Consider the following 12,820-nt stretch of genomic DNA (forward strand, 5'->3'; position numbering starts at 1 on the left):
GGGGAGAGTTGATAATGTTCGTATTACGATTAACAATAACCTTGTCCCCGTTGATTTTGTTGTCTTGGATATTGAATGCAATGCATCTTGTCCCATTATATTGGGAAGACCTTTTCTTCGAACTGTTGGTGCTATTATTGATATGAAGGAAGGTAATATTAAATATCAATTTCCTCTCAAGAAAGGTATGGAACACTTCCCTAGAAATAGAATGAAGTTACCTTTTGATTCTATCATTAGAACAAATTATGATGTTGATGCTTCGTCTCTTGATAATACTTGATACACACTTTCCGCGCCTAGCTGAAAGGCGTTAAAGAAAAGCGCTTATGGGAGACAACCCATGATTTTACTACTGCACTTTTATTTTATATTTGAGTCTTGGAAGTTGTTACTACTGTAGCAACCTCTCATTATCTTAGTTTTGTTGCATTGTTGTGCCAAGTAAAGTCTTTGATAGTAAGGTTCATACTAGATTTGGATTACTGCGCAGAAACAGATTTCTTGCTGTCACGAATCTGGGCCTAAGTCTCTGTAGGTAACTCAGAAAATTCTGCAAATTTACGTGAGTGATCCTCATATATGTACGCAACTTTCATTCAATTTGAGCATTTTCATTTGAGCAAGTCTGGTGCCTCTTAGAAATTCGTCTTTACGGACTGTTCTGTTTTGACAGATTCTGCCTTTTATCTCGCATTGCCTGTTTTGCTATGCTTGATGGATTTTTCTATTCCATTAACTTTTAGTAGCTTTGTGCAATGTCCAGAAGTGTTAAGAATGATTATGTCACCTCTGAACATGTGAATTTTGATTGTGCACTAACCCTCTAATGAGTTGTTTTGAGTTTGGTGTGGAGGAAGTTTTCAAGGATCAAGAGAGGAGGATGATACAATATGATCAAGGAGAGTGAAAGCTCTAAGCTTGGGGATGCCCCGGTGGTTCATCCCTGCATATTTCAAGAAGACTCAAGCGTCTAAGCTTGGGGATGCCCAAGGCATCCCCTTCTTCATCGACAACATTATCAGGTTCCTCTAGTGAAACTACATTTTTATTCCATCACATCTTATGTGCTTTTGAGCGTCTGTATGCTTCTGTTTTTGTTTTGTTTGAATAAAGTTAGATCTTAGCATTCATTGTGTGGGAGAGAGACACGCTCCGATGTTGCATATGGACAAATATGTCCTTAGGCTTTACTCATAATATTCATGGGGAAGGTTGAATCTGCTTCGTTAAATTGTTATATGGTTGGAAACGGAAAATGCTACATGTGGTAATTGGTAGAATGTCTTGAATAATGTGATACTTGGCAATTGTTGTGCTCATATTTAAGCTCTTGCATCATATACTTTGCACCTAGTAATGAAGAAATACATAGAGCTTGCTAAAATTTGGTTTGCATAATTGGTCTCTCTAAGGTCTAGATATTTTCTAGTAAGGGTCGAACAACAAGGAAGACGGTATAGAGTCTTATAATGCTTACAATATGTCTTTTATGTGAGTTTTGCTGTACCGGTTCATACTTGTGTTTGTTTCAAATAGCCTTGCTAGCCTAAGCCTTGTATCGAGAGGGAATACTTTTCATGCATCCAAAATCCTTGAGCCAAACACTATGCCACTTGTGTCCACCATATCTACCTACTACATGGTATTTCTCCGCCATTCCAAAGTAAATTGCTTGAGTGCTACCTTTAAATTTCTATCCTCTATCTTTGCAATATATAGCTCATGGGACAAATAGCCTAAAAACTATTGTGGTATTGAATATGTACTTATGCATTTTATCTCTTATCAGTTGCTTGTTGTGCGATAACCATGTTCCTGGGGACGCCATCAACTACCCTTTGTTGAATATCATGTGAGTTGCTATGCATGTTCGTCTTGTCTGAAGTAAGGGCGATTTACCATGAGTTGAATGGTTTGAGCATGCATATTGTTAGAGAAGAACATTGGGCAGCTAACTAAAGCCATGATCCATGGTGGAAGTTTCAGTTTTGGACAAATATCCTCAATCTCTTATGAGAATATTAATTGTTGTTGAATGCTTATGCATTAAAGAGGAGTCCATTATCTGTTGTCTATGTTGTCCCGGTATGGATGTCTAAGTTGAGAATAATCAAAAGCGAGAAATCCAATGCGAGCTTTCTCCTTAGACCTTTGTACAGGCGGCATAGAGGTACCCCTTTGTGACACTTGGTTAAAACATATGTACTGCGGTGATAATCCAGGTAATCCGAGCTAATTAGGACAAGGTGCGGGCACTATTAGTATACTATGCATGAGGCTTGCAACTTGTAGGATATAATTTACATGATGCATATGCTTTATTACTACCGTTGACAAAATTGTTTCTTGTTTTCAAAATCAAAGCTCTAGCACAAATATAGCAATCAATGCTTCCCTCTGCGAAGGGCCTTTCTTCTACTTTTATGTTGAGTCAGTTCACCTATTTCCTTCCACCTCAAGAAGCAAACACTTGTGTGAACTGTGCATTGATTCCTACATACTTGCATATTGCACTTGTTATATTACTTTATGTTGACAATATCCATGAGATATATATGTTATAAGTTGAAAGCAACCGCTGAAACTTAATCTTCCTTTGTGTTGCTTCAATGCCTCTACTATGAATTTATTGCTTTATGAGTTAACTCTTATGCAAGACTCATTGATGCTTGACTTGAAAGTACTATTCATGAAAAGTCTTTGCTATATGATTTAATTGTTTACTCATTGCTTTAACATTGCTTCGAATCGCTGCATTCATTACATGTGCTTACAATAGTATGATCAAGATTATGATGGCATGTCACTTCAGAAATTATCTTTGTTATCGTTCACCTACTCGGGACGAGTAGGAACTAAGCTTGGGGATGCTGATACGTTTCCAACGTATCGATAATTTCTTATGTTCCATGCTACTTTATTGATGATACCTACATGTTTTATACACACTTTATGTCATATTTATGCATTTTCTGGCACTAACCTATTAACGAGATGCCGAAGAGCCAGTTGCTGTTTTCTGCTGTTTTTGGTTTCAGAAATCCTAGTAAGGAAATATTCTCGGAATTGGACGAAATCAACGCCCAGGATCTTATTTTTCCACGAAGCTTCCAGAAGTCCGGAGAGGAAACGAAGTGGGGCGACGAGGCCGCCACACACCAGGCCGGCGCAGCCCAAGCCCTGGCCGCGCCGGCCTGTGGTGTGGGCCCCTCGTGGCGCCCCCTGACCTACCCTTCCGCCTACTTAAGCCTTCGTCGAGAATAACTCCAGTACCGGGAGCCACGATACGGAAAACCTTCCAGAGACGCCGCCGCCGCCAATCCCATCTCGGGGGATTCAGGAGATCGCCTCCGGCACCCTGCCGGAGAGGGGAATCATCTCCCGGAGGACTCTTCACCGCCATGGTCGCCTCCGGAGTGATGAGTGAGTAGTTCACCCCTGGACTATGGGTCCATAGCAGTAGCTAGATGGTCGTCTTCTCCTAATTGTGCTATCATTGTTGGATCTTGTGAGCTGCCTAACATGATCAAGATCATCTATCTGTAATGCTACATGTTGTGTTTGTTGGGATCCGATGAATAATGAATACTATGCTATGTTGATTATCAATATCATCTATGTGTTGTTTATGATCTTGCATGCTCTCCGTTACTAGTAGAGGCTCTGGCCAAGTTTTTGCTTGTAACTCCAAGAGGGAGTATTTATGCTCGATAGTGGGTTCATGTCTCCATTAAATCTGGGGGAGTGACAGAAACCTCTAAGGTTGTGGATGTGCTGTTGCCACTAGGGATAAAACATCAATGCTATGTCTAAGGATATATTTATTGATTACATTACGCACCATACTTAATGCAATTGTCTGTTGTTTGCAACTTAATACTGGAGGGGGTTCGGATGATAACCTGAAGGTGGACTTTTTAGGCATAGATGCATGCTGGATAGCGGTCTATGTACTTTGTCGTAATGCCCAATTAAATTTCACAATACTCATCATAACATGTATGTGCATGGTCATGCCCTCTTTATTTGTCAATTGCCCAACTGTAATTTGTTCACCCAACATGCTTATTCTTATGGGAGAGACACCTCTAGTGAACTGTGGACCCCGGTCCATTCTTTTACATCGAATACAATCTACTGCAATACTCGTTCTACTGTTCTCTGCAAACATCATCATCCACACTATACATCTAATCCTTTGTTATAGCAAGCCGGTGAGATTGACAACCTCACTGTTACGTTGGACAAAGTACTTTGGTTGTGTTGTGCAGGTTCCACGTTGGCGCCGGAATCCCTGGTGTTGCGCCGCACTACACTCCGCCGCCATCAACCTTCAACGTGCTTCTTGGCTCCTACTGGTTCGATAAACCTTGGTTTCTTACTGAGGGAAAACTTGCCGCTGTACGCATCACACCTTCCTCTTGGGGTTCCCAACGGTCGCGTGCTGTACGCGTATCAATAACCTGAAGGTGGACTTTTTAGGCATAGATGCATGCTGGATAGCGGTCTATGTACTTTGTCGTAATGCCCAATTGAATCTCACACTACTCATCATAACATGTATGTGCATGGTCATGCCCTCTTTATTTGTCAATTGCCCAACTGTAATTTGTTCACCCAACATGCTATTTATCTTATGGGAGAGACACCACTAGTGAACTGTGGACCCCGGTCCATTCTTTAAATCGAATACAATCTACTGCAATACTCGTTCTACTGTTTTCTGCAAACATCATCATCCACACTATACATCTAATCCTTTGTTACAGCAAGCCGGTGAGATTGACAACCTCACTGTTAAGTTGGGGCAAAGTATCTTGGTTGTGTTGTGCAGGTTCCACGTGGGCGCCGGAATCCCTGGTGTTGCGCCGCACTACACTCCGCCGCCATCAACTTTCAACGTGCTTCTTGGCTCCTACTGGTTCGATAACCTTGGTTTCTTACTGAGGGAAAAACTTACCGTTGTACGCATCATACCTTCCTCTTGGGGTTCCCAACGGACATGTGCTTTACCGTCACAAGCAGCAGACTCCACCTTGCATGGCCGGCCAAACCCTAAGGGGAGGAGTCCCAGGTGGGCTCCACCATAGGTGGCCGGCCAACCCCCCCAAGGAAGGGGTGGGAGTCCCACCTTGAGTGGGATTCCCCCCTTGGGTAGGTTTTGTCCCTTTGGTAGGTTTTGGTTTCGGGTCTTATTCGAAGACTTGGATACCAACACTTGGGGATTTCCACCTATATAATGAGGAGGAGAGGGAGGGGGCTGCCCACTCTTGGCCGCACCACCTAGGGCCCCCATGGCCGGCGCCCTACCCCTCTCTCTCTCCCCAAAACCCTAGCGCCCCTCCTCCACATAATACTCCCGCAGCGCATAGGCGAAGCCCTGCCGGAGTTCTCCATCGACACCGCCACCACGCCGTCGTGCTGTCGGGATTCCGAGGAGGATCTACTACTTCCGCTACCCGCTGGAACGGGGAGAAGGACGTCGTCTTCATCAACACCAAACGTGTGACCGAGTACGGAGGTGCTGCCCGATTGTGGCACCATCAAGATCTTCTACGCGCTTTTGAAAGCGGCAAGTGATCATCTTTTGCAACAATGAGATCTAATCTCGTAGGCTTTGGAAATCTTCAAGGGTTAGTCTCGTTCATCCCCTCGTTGCTACCATCTTCTTCTAGATTGCATCTTGGCTTGGATTGCGTTCTCGCGGTAGGAAGATTTTTGTTTTCTATGCTACGAATCCCATCAGTGGTATCTGTAACACCCCATTTTTCAGAACTTGCATTTTTCCTCCTGTCTGAAATTTTGAACCAACAAAAACTTTTCATTTCATGTCTGCTTGAGTTTTTGATTGAATTCATGTGTGTTCTGGTCTTGAAATTTTCATTAGGAGTATTAAATTAGGGAGTTACCTTGGGTAATATTTTAGTATCCCCTTTTAAGATCAGTAGGGTTTGAACCCTCTTGTGTTGACTATGACCTTAGCTATTAATTTTCCCTCTTTACTAAAAACCCTAGCTTTGGTTGTTGACCATCACCATCCTATTGAGGAGGAACACTCCCCTCCCTTACTTGGAAGATGATACATCATTACCTAGGGTTACACCAACACCACCACCTTTTTGTTTTCTTTTCCCATATTTTCCTTCTATTTGTGCACTTGCACTTGGGTCACACCATGGCACATGCAATGACATGTCCCTTCCTTTTCTCCCCTGCCCTTTTCTTCTCTCTCTTTTCTCTTTTGGTTTTGGCCGAGAGACAAGAGGGGGAACTGTCCCCTCTCTTTTTTTTCCCCTTCTCTCTTCCCTCTCTTTTTCTCCCCTGGTTTGGGCCGTGGACAACACCACCGTCCCTCTCCTTTGCCCTGGCCCAACCCTAACCGCACCACCCCCTCTCCTTGGCCCAGAACGCCACCAGAACCTCTCTCTCTCGCGCCCAAAAAAAAAACCCTAGCCACTAAACGCACGCGCGCGCCACGCTGGTCAAGCGCCATGATGGCCCGACGCCTCGCGTTGCCCGCCATCAGCCTCACCTGCCGCGCACCCCCTCGTTTCCCTCCCCTCGCTGACGCCACCAGGGCGACGTCACGGTGGGGCCGACGCGTGACGCCAGCCCTTGGCCACCGGTTGGCCATCGCCACCGCCCACGCCACTGCCTCGCCTCCCTCCGCCTATAAAAACCCACCGAGAGGCACCCCTCTCCCTTCAGCTCCCACACCCACTACGCCGCAAGGCTGCTCCACTCCCCCTCTGGCTGCTCGAGCGGCAGCCGAGCCGTTGCCGTCGCCACGCCGAGACGCTCACCGCGGTCACCGCGTGGGTGACGCGCAGGAGGTCGCCACCACGGCGCCAACGCCACTCCCCTCCCCTGATCTCCTTCACCCACGTCACCTCCTGCATCTCCTGACCCTGTCCCTCTCTTCTTCTTCCCAGGAACACCGCAGGACGCCGCCGCTCTCGACGCTCCGACGCCGTCGACGACGCCGAGCGAGGAGGAGCAGCAGCCCCTGGACGCCGCCAGTACACGCACGCCACGCACGCCTACGCCACCGACCCGCTTGCACCGATCCACGCCACCGCTAGCCGCCGGTAAGCCCCCTGGCCGCCCCCTTTCTTCCTCCGCGCCGGCGAACGCCGCGGACATCGAGCACGCGCCAGATCTGGACCGTCGGATCCAGATCGGGTGGACGCATGGCGCATGCACGGCCACGTCGGCGTGCATGGCCACGTCGGCCTGCCTGGCCCGCCACGGGCCCCGACCTGTTTCTTTTTTTTTCTTTTTCACCGGCCACCGGAGATGCCCCACTGGGCCAGCCCATCTGCACCGCACCGCACGGCCCAGGGCGTTCCCGCCCTTTTCTTTTATTTGAAAATTTGATAAACAGAAATTAAAAATGAAAATCTGCCAGTATACTGTTTTGCTAATTAAATTAGTTTGGTAACTCTGATTAACATGATTCCAATTGCATTAGAACCAGTATGAAATTACCTTTCAGATGCCACTGGCCTTGTATTTTTAGGATTTTTGTGCAATTTTTAAAGTATTAAACATGATCACTGTATTCTGGTTAGTATTCTTAATTCCTAAAATTGAAAAATTAATATTTTTGAATGTTTCCAACTGGGTTAATCTTATATTGTTACTGTGCATCTAGGAAAAATACCAGAAGCCTCTGTTAGAAATGTTTAGTCTCTGGTTATGATTGTATGTGTGCCACATGCAATGATAGGATTAGAATTTGATGTTTTTAATTAAACCTTGATGCATTGTTTATCAAAATGGCCAAATTATGTTATGTTTCTGCCAAACCACTCCCCTGCATACTTTTCCTTTTATTTGTTACTCTTGGTTCTTGAGTTTATGTTGATTGTATGTATCGTTTACTTTGGCGACGCTAGATACGATCGAGGGAGAAGTTGAAGGAGAGGACTTTGGAGAAGGATTTGAGGAGGACCAGGGACAAGCCAACCAAGGCAAGCCATTTTTGAACTCTGAATGATGTGGTGTTGGATGTCATTTGTTGATATCCCTAAGCATCTTATCTCTTTATGTGATGATCTCTCTATGTTGGTCTATGTATGGTTGTAATAGGAGTAGTTACTTGTGGTGGTTTTTTTTTTATCTTGGTTCACACGTGAGAGAGATGCATGGTGTCACTGCCGTGCCACTCCTTTGAGTCTTCATGAGTGCTCAAACCGAGCATGTACTATTCCAAATTAGGGTTTTACACCACACCCCTACTTTGTTGAGTATAGAGGTATCAAAGTCATGATGCTTGGTATATTTCTCAAATTGAGAGAATTATGCCGTGTGCCCCCCCCCCCTTGAATGATGGATGGGTAATACACCTACACCACCCAAGTTGTATAGTAGCACCCCAAATCTGAAAGTTGATCCACCCTTTGTTATCATCTTACATGCTTACCTTAAGCAAGTAGGACCCCCTTTATGCCACTCACTTATGCTCTCATGGTATGATGACCTTCATCTCGGCCATGGTACTATAGTAGTTCCTTCTCGTGAAATTATAGGTTGGGAACCCCTCAAGGTTTACCTTGTTGTAAATGTTTATAAAAACCTTGGGTGAGTTATCCCAAGTGTATGGTTTAAGAAAAACAAAAGATCTTGATAAGGATGTTTGGGAAAGTGGTGTATGGCTGTTTGTGGAACACCAAGGTGTTGTGGGAAAAAGAAAGGGTTTCTCAAAAGGGGCACTGCGTATATGTGTACACCAGCCCAACTTTTATTCGCGCAACCACATTATCCAATATGGGCACGGGCTTAGTCCGTAGTTCGTTGAGATTGGCATAAGCACCCTTCACAACTCTCTAGGGAGGGTCAAGATGACCTCCGACGCCGGGTTGCGCTCTGGAGGAGGCAATACACTGTCTTAACTGATAGCCGGACGATTACTGAGGGTCTTCCGACGTGGCGCCGGAGATACGCTCAAAAGGAGGTATGCTGCCGGGGTGCCGGGAAGGGGTAAGCCCGCAGGGAAGTACTTGTGCCAAAGGAGACGGGCGAAAGACTATGACTGGTTATCCGAGACTCGCATACTCTCGTATGATGATCCGGGGATGATCCCGGCGGATTTATCAGTTCTTGTGGGGAAAGTGCGCACACTCTGCAGAGTTAAATCTATTCGAATAGCCGCGTCCGCGGTCACGGACGGGTTGCGAAGGTCTACCTTTACCGGGGCTTGCGTTTTGTTTTTGACAAATGCTTTGCAAAGAAAGTGTTGTGTTTTATGTGCCGGAAGGGTACGGAAAAAGGGTGTGTGTTGGCCATATGGAGATGGTCGTGGAAAACTTGAGACCAAGTGGGGAACACCTACCTAATGTTTCGTGAAGAGGAACTCTTCTTTAACAAAGATATAGAGATGTCATAGAACCTTCTCTCGCATACCCATCAATTGAGATGGAGAAATGCAACTCTTCCTTAACAAAGATATAGAGATGTCATAGAACCTTCGCTCGCATACCCATCAATTGAGATGGAGAAATGCAACTCTTCTTTAACAAAGATATAGAGATGTCATAGGATGTCTTTTGGAGTATCTTCTTCAATAAAGATATAGAGATGCCATAGAACACCAATAGTGTTCCCTTCACCTGAGAAGCCGGGATGCCATGTCGGCACTTGATGTTGGTGCATGCTATATCCACAAGAGAAACTGTTCTTCCTCTCTTGTCTCTTCTAGATAGTTTATGTTAGCACCCCTTTTGATGGTTTGCGAGTACAATTCCAAATGTACTCACGGCTTTGTCCCTGGCTATTAACTTGGCCAGACTATGAGGAGGACTATGAAGACGATGGAGGATACCAAGACGACTATGCGACCTAGGACGATCTCCAAGTCAGACGCCTGTAGGTCTAAGGCATGACTTGGGCCCGATGACGTTGACGTGTATCCGCTGCTATGTGTGTGAACTCGCCCGTTGTGGCATTTATGTATGACTGGGTCATGTGACCCCGCTATTGTAAGACTTATTTATTCGGTACTGTAATGGATGATGTAATTCTGGATATTCAGTTCGGTTATGTGCTCACGGTGCACTGATCATGGGATCGTGAGTTGAATGCATAACAGGGTATTTCGGACAGTTAGTCCGGGGTCCCCACAGAGCTGGTATCAGAGCCATCCTGACCATAGGAGGCCCTAGTTAGCATGGACGCTAAGATAGTGCAAAAACTATTTTCTATAATAAAAACGAGATGACTATATGCTGAAATAATGCCTAGTCTCTCCCCTACTTTCTCTTGGATATTAACTTTACTTGCATTAATTATTAATGTTTTTACTTTATGCACTTAAAATTTGGCACACTTTGATCATCATACTAATTAAGAACTTAAAATTTTTGTAGATGGATCCACCGATGTTCACTGAGAGCATCCAGCTTGGCTTCAAGAAGCCTCCCTACCTGTTTGAGACCGCCCTCGTCGAGGTGTCACAGGCCGTTGGACGCCTGGCACCCGAAGTGAAGGGAGGACAGATGGAGAGCACCAAGGACGGCGAGATGTCCTGGATGGTGGTTTGCACACTTCGTGGCTCTCATGTGAAGCAGCTTGAGGAGATAGAGGTCCAGGTCTTTGACCGCACATGGGAGGATGGACTTGTGAGGGTGCTCCAAGCAGCCCTCTCTCGTCTTGTCTTCCACCACCGTGTCGAGTTGGAGGCCATGGGTCTTCCTCACGCCTTCTTGGGACGCCGCAATGAGGAGGGGGTTCCTACTATGATCCCCTACTTTTGCCCCTTTGGACGCCAGGTGTGCCAGATGGAGAACTTGTTGTTCAAGACTCAGCTCAGCCTTGACTCCAACAGGATGGAGAACAAGGTGTTGAAGCATGAGCTTGAAGGGCTCAAGATGGATCTGAAGTTGGCCAAGCTCAAGCATCGCCGCCAACAGAAGAAGACCCTCCGTATCCGCGAGTCCAACTACATGCTCAAGGTCAAGGTTATGCACCTCAAGGCCGCCCTCCGTGACGCCGAGGATAAGCTAGAGAACGCCCCGGATGATGGCGAGGACATCCGCAAGGAAAACACCGCTCTTGTTAGTGATGATGAGGATTTCATGGAGGAGGAAGGACTTGATGGGCTGGATGATGAAGATGACGAGGACCGCGCCTTCATCAACGACGCGACCGAAGAACCCGCACCACTTCACACCGTGGAGGCTACTCCGGATGATGAGGAGGATCCCGAGGAGCCCCCGTTCGATGGCCCTTCCGCACCACTTGATGATTTCTAGTTGTGCACCTTCGAGACTTGGTCTATGTTAGGATGTCCCGTTTGATGCGATGAACTTGTTGGCCCTTATGTGACCATGTTGGATGTGAACTTGATGCTTTTGGTAGTACCAATGTTTGTGGTTGAATGTTAGTATTTGTGCTCGCTTTTGTTTCCCTTTATTTTGGAGTTTTCTTTTTTATGGATGCACATTCCTTCCCCTCATTTAACAAGCACTTGAACCCCCGAACTTTTTTCCATCATCTCATTTCCATGTCTGTCATCTTCACCTCCCCAGATGGTTGAGACCCGCCATGGGGGTAACACTTCCGACAATCCACCACCACCCCCGGATCCGGACATGACACAAATCTTGCGCCTCTTGATGGAAGACCGCCAACGCGCTCGTGCGGAAAGTGAGGCAAACATCGCCGCACTTAGGCAGATTGCTCAAGCCGCCGCCGGAAACCGCAACAACGAAGAAGGAGAAGGACACGGCGAGGAAGCACCAAGGTCACGCCTTAGGGACTTTCAGAATACCAACCCGCCCGTGTTCTCCAAATGTGTCGCTCCCCTCGATGCGGATGACTGGCTCCGCACTATTGAAAATAACCTTGAAGTCGCCGCGGTAGGAGATCACGAGAAAGTTCTTCTCGCCACTCACTTTCTCTCGGGACCCGCCCGAGCATGGTGGGAGAATGTCAAGGCTATGCAAGCTCCTGATCATGTCATCAACTGGGCGGAATTCACCGCCAAGTTCCGTAAGGCTCACATTCCCACTGGTCTGATCAAGATGAAGCGTGACGAATTTTTCAACCTGAAGCAGAACAACTCCAACGTGGTGGATTATCTTGAGAAGTTCAACACCCTGGCCAGGTATGCCCCGCAGGATGTTGACACTGACGAGAAGAAGCGCGACCGTTTCATGAATGGTCTGCATGAAGAAATTCAGAGTATCCTAGTGGCTATACCTTACCCCGACTTGGAAGCGCTTGTGGATGCCGCTATTATGGTGGAGTCTAAGCGCAAGGCTGCCTATGAAACCAGGAAGCGCAAGATGCAACAGCAGCAGAGTGGACCCAACAACCCCAAGTACCGCAGTCCGCCCCCATCAAGACCCGCCAACCCACCTCAGAGGAGCTCCACACCAGCCCCAGCTTATCGCTCCAACAACTACACCCCCAACCGTTCAGCTCCACAGCACCGTTCCGGAGGAGGAGGGTATAATAACAACCCTCGCCCAAATCCGCCAGCTCGTCCTCAAGGGGATGGATGCTTCACTTGTGGGAAGCCGGGGCACTTCTCTCGTGAGTGCCCTACCAAGATGAGGACGCCTCAGCGCGCCAACGCACCCAGACCCAATCAAGCTCAAGCTAGGACGGCGTCAGGAAAGAAACCCGTTGTCAAGAAGCAGGCAAATGCCGCCCATGGACATCTGAATCATGCCAGTGCTGAAGAAGCAGAGGAAGCTCCGGACATCGTGATGGGTACGTTCCTAGTCAACTCCACTCCTGCCCGAGTTCTTTTTGATTCCGGAGCATCCCATTCTTTCGTTACCGAACCCTTCGTTAAGAAAAGTGGGCTAAA

The sequence above is a fragment of the Lolium perenne genome, chromosome 3 (assembly GCF_019359855.2).
Source record: "Lolium perenne isolate Kyuss_39 chromosome 3, Kyuss_2.0, whole genome shotgun sequence".
NCBI lineage: Eukaryota > Viridiplantae > Streptophyta > Magnoliopsida > Poales > Poaceae > Lolium > Lolium perenne.